The 13,203-nt window shown below is 38.2% G+C and overlaps 1 protein-coding gene across 1 annotated transcript in view; it reads left to right on the top strand.

Annotated features, from left to right (window-relative positions):
- Positions 1–13,203, top strand: part of LOC106062913 (atrial natriuretic peptide-converting enzyme-like) — a 195,208-nt gene that overhangs the window by 35,468 nt on the left and 146,537 nt on the right. The gene's annotated exons all lie outside the window — the stretch shown is intronic.

The following is a 13,203-nucleotide window of genomic DNA, read 5'->3' as shown; positions in this document are numbered from 1 at the left end:
GAGGTATGGCGAGAGTGAATATGTTACTTTGATATTTTGGTATGATAATTATATTCCCTTGTTTATGTACTCTCAGATTATGAATGTGAATAGTCTTGCACGTGTTATGAACTGAATGATTTAGTCTTCTTTGAATGTGCGAGAGAGTGTGTTAGTCAGTGAGGTCTTGTTCCGGGTAAAGATAGGTTGGACGGTCGCTTCCTGGACTGGTGTTTTGTATTATTCCTTGAGTGTGATATAATTGTGTGCTTTATTTGTTTACATATCGTTTCAAGATGAATACGTTATATTTATATTTTATATTCATTTTTGTCTTTTAAAAACTCGGCTAAGGTTATATTTAAAGTTCTAAACTAAGAATTGAATAGACCTACACCGGTTCAGTTGTACTAGCTATCTGGAGCTATAAACCAACGACCGACTGTCAATACCCTAATTACCCATGTAAGAACATAACAATTAGAGTAAAACTAAGTCACTAATGAGCCAGAGAGATGTCAATAACAAGAGGACACTGAAGTCTTACATTACAGTCTCCCCAAAGTTGCACTGAGACATTTCGTAACGGACACAAAACTTAAAAAAAAACACTAAAATCTAGGCTTAAAGGATTCCAACAAAATGACGTGTCCTGGGGCCATATACATTAGGTCTATCATTTCTTAATTATTTGTTTCATTGATTAGATTACGTCTGCCTGGAAGTTAGTCTCGCGTACCCCCCAGGCTTGTCTGGACATTTTAGGAACCAATTATATATATAATTGTTATTTACATCGTTATGCAACAGCTTTATTTATGTCAACAATGAGATTTAAGAAATCAATGTATGATACTTGGTCAGTGTCTCAAACAATAGTACTTTGTCCAATTAGAATGGTTCAGGGTCCTGAAGAAATATTCACAATGAAAAATGTATCGAGTTTGTTTAATCAGTACATGAGAAACCGTAAGTAAATAATTAAGTTCATGTTCTTTAATAAATTGTTAAAACTTCATATTCAAACTAAAAATGTTGTTAACATTTCAAGACTACAGACAACGCGTCGTGAATTTAGCATCTAAAACATTTCCCACACATTCATACTCGTGCATAAACACTTGCACACAGTTTCACACACTTATACACATTTTCACACATTTATACACATTTTCACACATTTATACACATTTTCACACACTTATAAACATTTTCACATACTTATTCACATTTTCACACACGTATACACATTTTCACACTCTTAAACACATTTTTACACTCTTTTATACATTTTCACACTCTTAAACACATTTTACACACTTATACACATGTTCACACTCTTATACACATTTTCACACTCCTAAACACATTTTCACACACTTATACACACATTTTCACACTCTTAAACTCATTTTCACACATTTATACACATGTTCACACTCTTAAACACATGTTCACATACTTATACACATTTTCACACACTTATACACATGTTCACACTCTTATACACATTTTCACACTCTTAAACACATGTTCACACTCCTAAACACATTTTCACACACTTATACACATGTTCACACTCTTAAACACATTTTCACACACTTATACACATTTTCACACTCCTAAACACATTTTCACACACTTATACACATGTTCACACTCTAAAACACATTTTCACACAATTATACACATATTCACACACTTGTACACATTGTCACACTTTTACACATTTTCACACTCTTAATCACATTTTCACACACGTATAAACATTTTCACACACTTATACCCATTGTCACATACTTATACACATTTTTACACACTTAAACACATTTTCACACACGTTTACACATTGTCACACATTTATACACATTTTTACACATTTATACACATTTTCACACACTTATACATATTTTACACACTTTCATTCTATACACATTTCTTCAATGTTATACTCTAACTTTACAACACTGGTATAAATATTTATTTTATCAAAACTTTCCCACATTTTGTTCGGATGTCCTTATCAATGTCCTCAGCTTATTTACAGTTTACATTATACAATCATATTTTTGAAACCCGCAAGTCCGCCTATTCTAAATGAATTATTCCATTTGAAATGTATGACATGTACTCACGGCTATGAAGAACTTGATGACTTGTATGACATTTATTCACGGCTGTGGTGAACTTGATGACGTGTATGAAAAGTACTCACTGCTGTGGTGAATTTGCTGACATGTATGACATGCACTAACTACTGTGGTGAACTTACTACTTTTATGACATGAACTTAGGGCTTTGGTGAACCTGATGACGCGTATGACATGTACTTGCTGCTGTAATGAACCTGATTATGTATATGACAAGCACTAACTGCTGTGGTAAATTTGATGAATTTGATGACATGTGCTCTCTTCTGTAACGAACTTGATGACGTGTATGACATGAACTCACTGCTGTTGTGAACTTGATGACGTGTATGACATTTACTCACTGCTGTTGTGAACTTGATGACGTGTATGACATTTACTCACTGCTGTGGTGAACTTTATGACTTGTATGACATGAAATTACAGCTGGGGTAAATTTGATGAATTGTATGACATGTGCTCACATGTACTACTACTGTGGTGAACGTGATGGCGTTATGACATTTACTCACTGCTGTGGTGAACTTGATGACGTGTTTGACATGTACTGACGGCTGTGGTGAACTTGATGACGTGTATGACATGTACTCACGGCTGTGGTGAACTTGATGACGTGTATGACATGAACTCACGGCTATGGTGAACTTGATGATGTGTTTGAAATGTACTCACTGCTGTGGTGAACTTGCTGACATGTATGACATGTACTAACTACTGTGGTGAACTTGATGACTTGTATGACATGAACTAAGGGCTTTGGTGAACTTGATGACTTGTATGACATGTACTCACGGCTGTGGTGTACTTGATGACGTGTATGACATGAACTAAGGGCTTTGGTGAACTTGATGACTTGTATGACATGAAAGTATGGCTGTGATATACTTGAAGATGTATATGACATGTACTCACGGCTTTGGTGTACTTGATGACGTGTATGACATGTACTCACGGCTGTGGTGTACTTCATGACGTGTATGACATGTACTCACGGCTGTGGTGTACTTCATGACGTGTATGACATATACTCACGGCTGTGACAGTGTACTTGATGACGTGTATGACATGTACTTACTGCTGTGGTGTACTTGATGACGTGTATGACATGTACTTACTGCCGCGGTGTACTTGATGACGTGTATGACATGTACTCACTGCTTTGGTGTACTTGATGACGTGTATGACATGTACTCACTGCTGTGGTGTACTTGATGACGTGTATGACATATTACTCACTGCTGTGGTGTACTTGATGACGTGTATGACATGTACTCACTGCTGTGGTGTACTTGATGACGTGTATGACATGTACTCACTGCTATTTTTCTGTTTTGTCTGACCGTATCGTGTCAATGAACTGACAGACCTTTGTCCTTGACCTTATGTCTAACTTAACTTGCAAGTCATAGCTTACAAGTGTCAGGGCAGAGAAAGACGAGCTTGTAGAAAGACAAATAATGACTGGAAAATTTTGTTGTTTTAATCCTGCCTTCTTGTATTCTTTAACAATTAGGATTTTTATCCTTGATGTCATTGACTTTTTTCAATGGCTTTTTGAAACAAAAAAAAGAAATGAAGTCTTGATAAAAACATTGCTTAGAGAAAGCATTTCTATGTATGTCTTTGAAAGTTTAATGAGACTAAAAAATGAAACAATCTAAACAAGTAAGCTAACACACACACATATACTCAATTAGCATTATTACGGGAACACAGCTTGATCACAGAATCATAGCATGATCACAGGAACACATTATGATCACAGGAACACTTTATAATCACAGAAACACTGTATGATCACAGGAACACTGTATGATCAAAGGAACATAGCATGATCACAGAATCATAGCATGATCACTGGAACATAACATGATCACAGGAACACAGTATGATCACAGGAACACAGTTTGATCACAGGAACACAGCATGATCACAGGAACTCAGTATGATCACAGGAACACAGTATGATCACAGGAACATAGCATGATCACAGGAACTCAGTATGATCACATGAACACATTATGATCACAGGAACACAGTTTGATCACAGGAACACAGCATGATCACAGGAACATAACATGATAACAGGAACTCAGTATGATCACATGAACACATTATGATCACAGGAACATAGTTTGATAACAGGAACACAGTATGATCACAGGAACATAGCATGATCACAGGAACTCAGTATGATCAAAGGAACTCAGCATGATCACAGGAACTCAGTATGATCAAAGGAAAACAGTATGATCACATGAACACATTATGATCACTGGAACATAACATGATCACAGGAACTCAGTATGATCACAGGAACACAGTATGATCAAAGGAACACAGCATGCACACAGGAACTCAGTATGATCACATGAACACATTATGATCACATGAACACATTATGATCACTAGAACATAGCATGATCACAGAATCATAGCATGATCACTGGAACATAGCATGATCACAGAATCATAGCATGATCACTGGAACATAGCATGATCACTGGAACATAGCATGATCACTGGAACATAGCATGATGAAAGGAACACAGTATGATCACAGTTCTTGGCATTAAATGACGAATGGGTTAATGTGTTCATAGGTTTAAGGGGCCTAGTCCACGGTTTATGAGGCATATTTAAACGTTTATGAGGTATAAGTAGATATTTTCACTGGCAGGGCCGGCCTTAAATAAGTGGAGGCCCTATGCGAAGTTAACAGAGGGGCCCCAAATGAAAAAGAAAACTAGAAATTCTCTTTAAAAAATTGTTTAAAGGTTTACGGGGCCTAATTAAAGGTTTACGGGGCCTAATTAAAAGCATACGATGGCGCCGGAGACACATGCTCTCTCTGTGAGTCGCTTCGCTGTGCCTAAGGCTCAACTTACCAGATTACAGCGCCACTCGATGGTTCCACTTTAGCAAGGCGGATATACTAAATCGCTGGATAGAGCTTTATTTAGTAACAAAAGATCTGTAACTGAGAAATCCTTGGCAAATATTCTTCAGAAAACTGTGACAACGGAACTTACGCGCCTACATTTGAGGATGGTGTAATTGCAATCGATAAACTAAAAAAGAAGTCCCTGGCTCTGATGGTCTTTGGGCAGAAATTTCTTTAATCCGTGTTAAAGAAAAAGACTAACATCATGTTTACTCTATGCTGGGAAATATGCTTTGTTCCACATGATCTTCAAAATTCTAATATCCCTATACAAAAAGGGTGACAAGTCAACTATCCGGGTGTCACACTTCTGTCAGTAGCAGGAAAGATCTTTGCGCAAGTCCTGTTTGATCGACTGACCAACTCTATAGTGAAACGAGGTGCTTGAGAGCTGTAGGTGCATCAAAACCTGACGTTTGTTTTGCGATAATTACAAGAAAAATGCAGAGCGTACTTCGACTTAGCCATTGTTAATCCATCCAAGGCTTTCGACACGGTCTGTCGCGAGAGCTTATTGTGGATTTTCCAGGCTCGAACATTCTCTAGCAGCTTCGTGTGGGACAGATAGACTAAACTAAATACAATGGTGACCTATCTGATCGCTCCCCCTTGGTGAATTACGTAAACAGGGCTGTGTACTTGTCTCTACTCTGTTTGTTACTGTTTTGGGGGTAATGTTGGATCAAATGAGACAGCGTTAACACATGGTATCTACATCAGGTTCCGCTCAGACAATGAGTTCAATCTTCGGCGCATACTGTCCCATACCAAAACAGAAGAAATGGTCGCAACAAAGCTTCTCTATGACGATGATTGGTCCCTACTTGGTCACACTAAACATCAGCTCCTGTTTGCGGTCAACGAATATGCGCTCGCTGTCACTCGTTTTGGTTTAAACCTCAAAAAAACAGAAGTCATGGTTCAGAAGTCAAGAAGTCACCAATTAATTCTACTCAGCCCCAAAGATCACGCTGAATGGACACCCCCTAAAGTGGTGGACCACTTTAGATATCTGGGAAGCATAGTATCAAATAACGTGGTGGACCACTTTAGATATCTGGGAAGCATAGTATCAAGTAACGCATCACTTTTAAAAGAAGTTCCCAACTAGCTAAGGCCAGTTGTACTATTGGACTCCTCCAAGCGAGAGTTTGGCGCTAGAAATCATTCCTACTGCCTAAAACAACTGTGCCTACCGGGCATGTGTCCTCTGAACGCTTCTCTATGAATTTTAGATATGTGTATTGTACAGAAAGTAGCTAAGACTTCTTGAACGCTTTCATCCAAGATATCTGAGCTCCATTATGGATATACCAAGGAAAGACTAAGGCTATGAAACGGACGATGACTTGAGTGAGAGATGGAAGTAACAGCAAAGAGAGGTGTCTTGTAAGAACTCTTCAAATGGTTGAATTTTAAAGAATTACAATCAATTAATTTATTGACAGGGGGTAATCACATACTTGATTTTTTTCAGTTAGCGCTTACGCAAGTAACTTCTGAAAGAAGTTTCGACGAGTTAAAATGTTTATAGTTTGTCCTTCTTGGTTCGACCACTGGGAGCTTTGCATTGTGGTTTTGTGTATCCTCGTGTGGGTGGTGAGACCTATGTGAGCCAGAAATGTTCGGCTGCACACTGGGCAGGTTATTCTAGCTGGAGCTAGTGTCATTTGCCTTGCTTTTTTTTTTCTCTGACGCTTTTCTTCTGCCAGCGCTGTTCTCTTGTCCTCTGCAATTTGTTTGCCAGTTTTCACAGCGCGATGCCATGATGCTTCTGTCTCGCAGGTGGTTTGGTCAATGCTGAAAGTTTTCAAAGAAGCTTTCAGGGTGTTCCTGAAGCGTTTTCTTTGTTTAAGTTTGTTTATAAAGTTTTTTTATGAATAATTATTTTATCCTTAATATATTAATGAATTACAAGAAATTTCATGCTGTAATGCTAGGGCCAAATTTGACACACAGTCCGCCCCTGGTCGCAGCTGTGACTGCCTAGCCACGTGACATACGGTTCTCTCAGACACGAAGAAAATCTGTATTATTAGTCTAGTCTGTGGTTTACGATGATATTGTGGGACCAACACAACAAGAAACCGACATTATATTCCACATTAAAAATCTCAGAAATAAAATATTCTGTTTAGTAAAATTCAAACTCACTGAGTGGAGTCAGACTTGAAACATCGATGTTTCTGTTGGTACAGACCTTACTGTTTATTGAGCATGAGATTTATTAAGAACAATTTGTGGATACAGCAAGGACCAGCCTCTTTATTGTTTTCAGCTAAGGCCAGGTGCCGAAACAAAACTGGCTGAACTCAATGCCTGCCACCAGTCAGGCTGCTGACATGCGCACTAATTGAGTTAACGATAGGCCGACTCTTTTTTTTTTTGTTTTGTTTTGTTAGTTTGTTTGATTAATTGGAAGAATAACCTCGAGTTATTAGTGCGCTGCCATTGGATGTAAGGTGATAGTCTGGAGTACACTAGAACTGTCTTGGAAAGATATCACTATGAAGTCTGGGAAGTAGCCAGAGGGAAAGACGGACACCTCGTCATGAAATAACATTTGACTTCTATTTCTTTGGGAAATACAATCTTATCAACACGGCATGACTTGTCATGAGCTGTAAACGTTTGGTTTAAAGATAAACATAGCACCGGATCTATGAACTGGTCAAGTCAGGTGTTCGCTGATTTTATTTGACTGTGTCTTTATGAAAAGATTGACATAAGTCAAGTACTTACATAACTTGTAGGATACCGAGAGAGCCTAGGTCGTGGAAAATTCAAAATGGTCTATACCTGGTTCCCATACAAAACAAAATAAACAACCAAAAGTACTGCCCTTTAGAGATCATCATGATTATAATACACTGTATACATGACATCATATGACATCACATTGTATACATGACATCATATGACATCACATTGTATACATGACATCATATGACATCACATTGTATACATGACATCATATGACATCACATTGTATACATGACATCATATGACATCACATTGTATACATGACATCATATGACATCACATTGTATACATGACATCATATGACATCACATTGTATACATGACATCATATGACATCAGTATTGGATGTCATCGTCTCGTTCTATTGACCCTTTTCATAGTGTTAGGATCTTCTCAATCAGGCAAACACTACTTAACAACACAACAGCACATCTAACACAAGAACTTGACAACAAGAGCTTCAAGTAACAAAGTGGCGGTTTAATGACAATTACATCAACAGCCAATTCAACACAATTGGCTACATCAAATTCAAAAGCTTCAACACAATAGAACTGCCTAACTTAACAAGTCTCTCTAGCTCGTACAGCTACATTCTCGAAGACTCAAAGGTACCACACAGTCCTTACTGCTTTGCTGTTCTGGACTCAACTGTCCTTTTTAACACACCGTCTCTCGACCGTGAAGGCTCTTGATCACATGACCACAACATGGGTCATATTTGCGTGAACTAGCAGTATTGTCCCTTGTCTATCGACAGCCGTTGACCGTTGACCTGCGTGATTGGCCTGAGTTGTGTGTATCAGTAGGCCGCACACACATTAACCCTTTCAGTCCGCCACTGGAGTTACAACAATATATACATTAAATATTGTTTGCTTGCACAGAAATAGGTTTTTATGTATGTGCATATTTGTTTTTCACCAAGTATTTAATTCTTTTCTTGCCATTTTACTTTCTGTTCTTCACTTTGACTCATAAACTTATATTTCATTTCAATAAAAGCAAAATTGGAAGTTTGTTTTACACAAACTCGTCGTCAGCCCCTGCAGGTCTGACGTAATCAATTATAACATTATACACAAACTTAGACCTAAAACTCATCCACACAGTCACCTCAAATGTACCACATTGAGACCATTTAAAAAAAAAAAGTGTACTAGAAGAAAAGTCTCTTTGTCAACTTGTAATTTGTTTTTATTAGAGTCGCTTTAAATCCACTTCAACCATCAAAGTAAATGTTTCTTTCCAAGTTTATTACGCTGTAGCTGTACACTGAAGGTGATTGTGAAATCAGATTTTCTATGACTACTTTCATTCTCAAGATAAGAGCATGCGTAAACACGAACCTTTTGAACTTGTTTTATATATGTGCAAACGATATCAAAGTAAAAAGTTAAGTTCCTATTTCAGACCATGTAGGGCAGATGATGTAAAGGTCATCTGTTTCTTTTGCCAACGGTTAACGAGCAAGGTGTCTTGTGGCCAGCACAATGGCCAGCCGCTTTTACTTTCCCCAACTAAAATCAGGTACACATTAGAGTTGGGTGGAAATCCCGAAATTTAAAATACCAGTCTTCACCAGGATTCGAACACGAAACTCTCGGTTTGGAAGCCTAGCGCTTAACCACTCAGCCATCTCTCTACGTGCATACAATATGCATGTTTATTTTTTTTTTTATTGAAATACAAAATGATTTCAGAAAGTCAAAAGTAGTCAAACAATAGCTACTCAATAAATGCATATGGAAGTTTCGATATAGCGTTTTAGTGATTGACTGACAGACGGCGCATAGCAATAGCGGCAGCTTTTTTTAAAGAATAAGGACTATTTAAAGTTAGCATACTTTTAATTTCTTAGAAAACAAGTCTTCTGCCATTTGATGTAATTGGCTGGTATTGTCGATTCTGTGATTAGGTTTCAGCCAGATGTTTGGGCGATATGGCACTGTCAGCTCCATTTTGTAGACATGATTCGTCCCCAGAAAAAACAAGTTTCAATTCTGCTGAGTCACTATTTTACTTCCGTAATGTTACACATCATTCCAGTAGAAACCTGTAGCACTGAGTGATGTCCGAACAACACGGAGCTTTAGGTTTCTAAGTGCTTTACAACAAACAATCTGTTGAACTTAGCGCCTGAATGGACAGGACTAGAATTTCAGAGACCATTCTGGTGCTATTAACTATTCTAAGATCACTTTTAGAAATACTGACATTTATGTTTCCAATAGTAAGATATAAAGAAGATAAAGTGTCGGGAGTCGCGGCTTGTTTGTTTCCCGAAACAACGTTTGAGTTAGGAGCTGTTGTTTTCCTTAATTGAGATCAGCATCAAAATTAAAGCCACGTCACGTCAATATCACTATAACATGAGGAGATTGTAGGGACTATACCATGACATCAAAGGGCAGCACAGGATGTACCAACAAGTCAGACCTCAGGAGAGTTGCGTCAACATTTCTTACTAAAGTATCTGAAATAAGGCATAGGAAACATAAATCGTAATTATATGTTGGAAGCCACGTTAGATAATATAAGAATAAAAGACACGCCACGTCAGATAATATAAGAATAAAAGACACGCCACGTTAGATAATATAAGTATGAATGACACGCCACGTTAGATAATATAAGAATGAAAGACACGCCACGTTAGATAATATAAGAATGAAAGAAACGCCACGCCAGATCATATAAGAAAGGAAGACAAGCCACGTCAGATAATATAATATTGGAAGATACGCCACGTCAGATAATATAAGAATGGAAGACACGCCACGTTAGATAATATAAGAATGGAAGACAAACCACGTCAGATAATATAAGATTGGAAGAAACGCCACGTCAGATAATATAAGATTGGAAGAAACGCTACGTCAGATCATATAAGATTTGAAGACACGCCACGTCAGATCATATAAGAATGGAAGACACGCCACGTCAGATACTATAATAATGGATTAACGCCACGTCAGATCATATAAGAAAGGAAGACACGCCACGTCAGATCATATAAGAAAGGAAGACACGCCACGTCAGATCATATAAGAAAGGAAGACACGCCACGTCAGATCATATAAGAAAGGAAGACACGCCACGTCAGATCATATAAGAAAGGAAGACACGCCACGTCAGATAATATAATATTGGAAGAAACGCCACGTTAGATAATATGAGAATGGAAGACACGCCACGTTAGATAATATAAGAATGGAAGACAAACCACGTCAGATAATATAAGATTGGAAGAAACGCCACGTCAGATAATATAAGATTTATAAGAAACGCCACGTCAGATCATATAAAAAAGGAAGACACGCCACGTCAGATCATATAAGAAAGGAAGACACGCCACGTCAGATCATATAAGAAAGGAAGACACGCCACGTCAGATCATATAAGAAAGGAAGACACGCCACGTCAGATCATATAAGAAAGGAAGACACGCCACGTCAGATCATATAAGAAAGGAAGACACGCCACGTCAGATAATATAATATTGGAAGAAACGCCACGTTAGATAATATGAGAATGGAAGACACGCCACGTTAGATAATATAAGAATGGAAGACAAACCACGTCAGATAATATAAGATTGGAAGAAACGCCACGTCAGATAATATAAGATTTATAAGAAACGCCACGTCAGATCATATAAAAAAGGAAGACACGCCACGTCAGATAATATAAGATTTGAAGACTCGCCACGTCAGATCATATAAGAATGGAAGACACGCCACGTCAGATAATATAAGATTTGAAGACACGCCACGTCAGATCATATAAGAATGGAAGACACGCTACGTCAGATCATATAAGAAAGGAAGACACGCCACGTCAGATAATATAAGATTGGAAGACACGCCACGTTAGATAATATAAGAATGGAAGACACGCCACGTCAGATCATATAAGAAAGGAAGACACGCTACGTCAGATACTATAAGAATGGAAGACACGCCACGTCAGATCATATAAGAAAGGAAGACACGCCACGTCAGATAATATAAGATAGGAAGACATGCCACGTCAGATCATGTAAGAAAGGAAGACACGCCACGTCAGATCATATAAGAAAGGAAGACATGCCACGTCAGATCATGTAAGAAAGGAAGACACGCCACGTCAGATCATATAAGAATGGAAGACACGTCACGTCAGATCATATAAGAAAGGAAGACACGCCACGTCAGATCATATAAGAAAAGAAGACACGCCACGTCAGATCATATAAGATTCGAAGACACGCCACGTCAGATCATACAAGTATTTAAGAAACGTTACTTCAGATGTTATAAGAATTGATCTCGTTCACAATGGAAAGCTATCACTACAAATCAGATTGACTTTATGTTGGCTATATGGATGAAATGAGAGAGAGAGAGAGAGAGAGAGGGAGAGAGAGAAAGAGAGAGAGAGAGAGAAGAAAAAGAAAGAAGAAGAAAAGAAAGAGAAATAAAAAAAAGTGTGTGTGTGAGTCTGTGATTGGAGAAGCTGTTTTGAATGTTCACATTGTTTCTGCTTCAGATAATATAAGAAAGGAAGACATGCCACGTCAGATCATGTAAGAAAGGAAGACACGCCACGTCAGATCATATAAGAATGGAAGACACGTCACGTCAGATCATATAAGAAAGGAAGACACGCCACGTCAGATCATATAAGAAAAGAAGACACGCCACGTCAGATCATATAAGATTCGAAGACACGCCACGTCAGATCATACAAGTATTTAAGAAACGTTACTTCAGATGTTATAAGAATTGATCTCGTTCACAATGGAAAGCTATCACTACAAATCAGATTGACTTTATGTTGGCTATATGGATGAAATGAGAGAGAGAGAGAGAGAGAGGGAGAGAGAGAAAGAGAGAGAGAGAGAGAAGAAAAAGAAAGAAGAAGAAAAGAAAGAGAAATAAAAAAAGTGTGTGTGTGAGTCTGTGATTGGAGAAGCTGTTTTGAATGTTCACATTGTTTCTGCTTCAGATAATATAAGATTGGAAGAAACGCCACGTCAGATAACATAAGAAAGGAAGACACGCCACGTCAGATCATATAAGAAAGGAAGACACGCCACGTCAGATCATATAAGAAAGGAAGACACGCCACGTCAGATCATATAAGAATGGAAGACACGCCACGTCAGATCATATAAGAATGGAAGACACGCCACGTCAGACAGATCATATAAGAAAGGAAGACACGCCACGTCAGATCATATAAGAATGGAAGACACGCCACGTCAGATCATATAAGAATGGAAGACACGCCACGTCAGATCATATAAGAATGGAAGACACGCCACGTCAGATCATATAAGCTTGGAAGACACGTCACGTCAGACAGATCATATAAGAAAGGAAAA

The sequence above is a fragment of the Biomphalaria glabrata genome, chromosome 2 (genome assembly GCF_947242115.1).
Source record: "Biomphalaria glabrata chromosome 2, xgBioGlab47.1, whole genome shotgun sequence".
NCBI classification, from domain to species: domain Eukaryota; kingdom Metazoa; phylum Mollusca; class Gastropoda; family Planorbidae; genus Biomphalaria; species Biomphalaria glabrata.
Note: the sequence above shows the minus strand (reverse complement) of the source record. Positions and strands in the feature narration are given on the sequence as shown.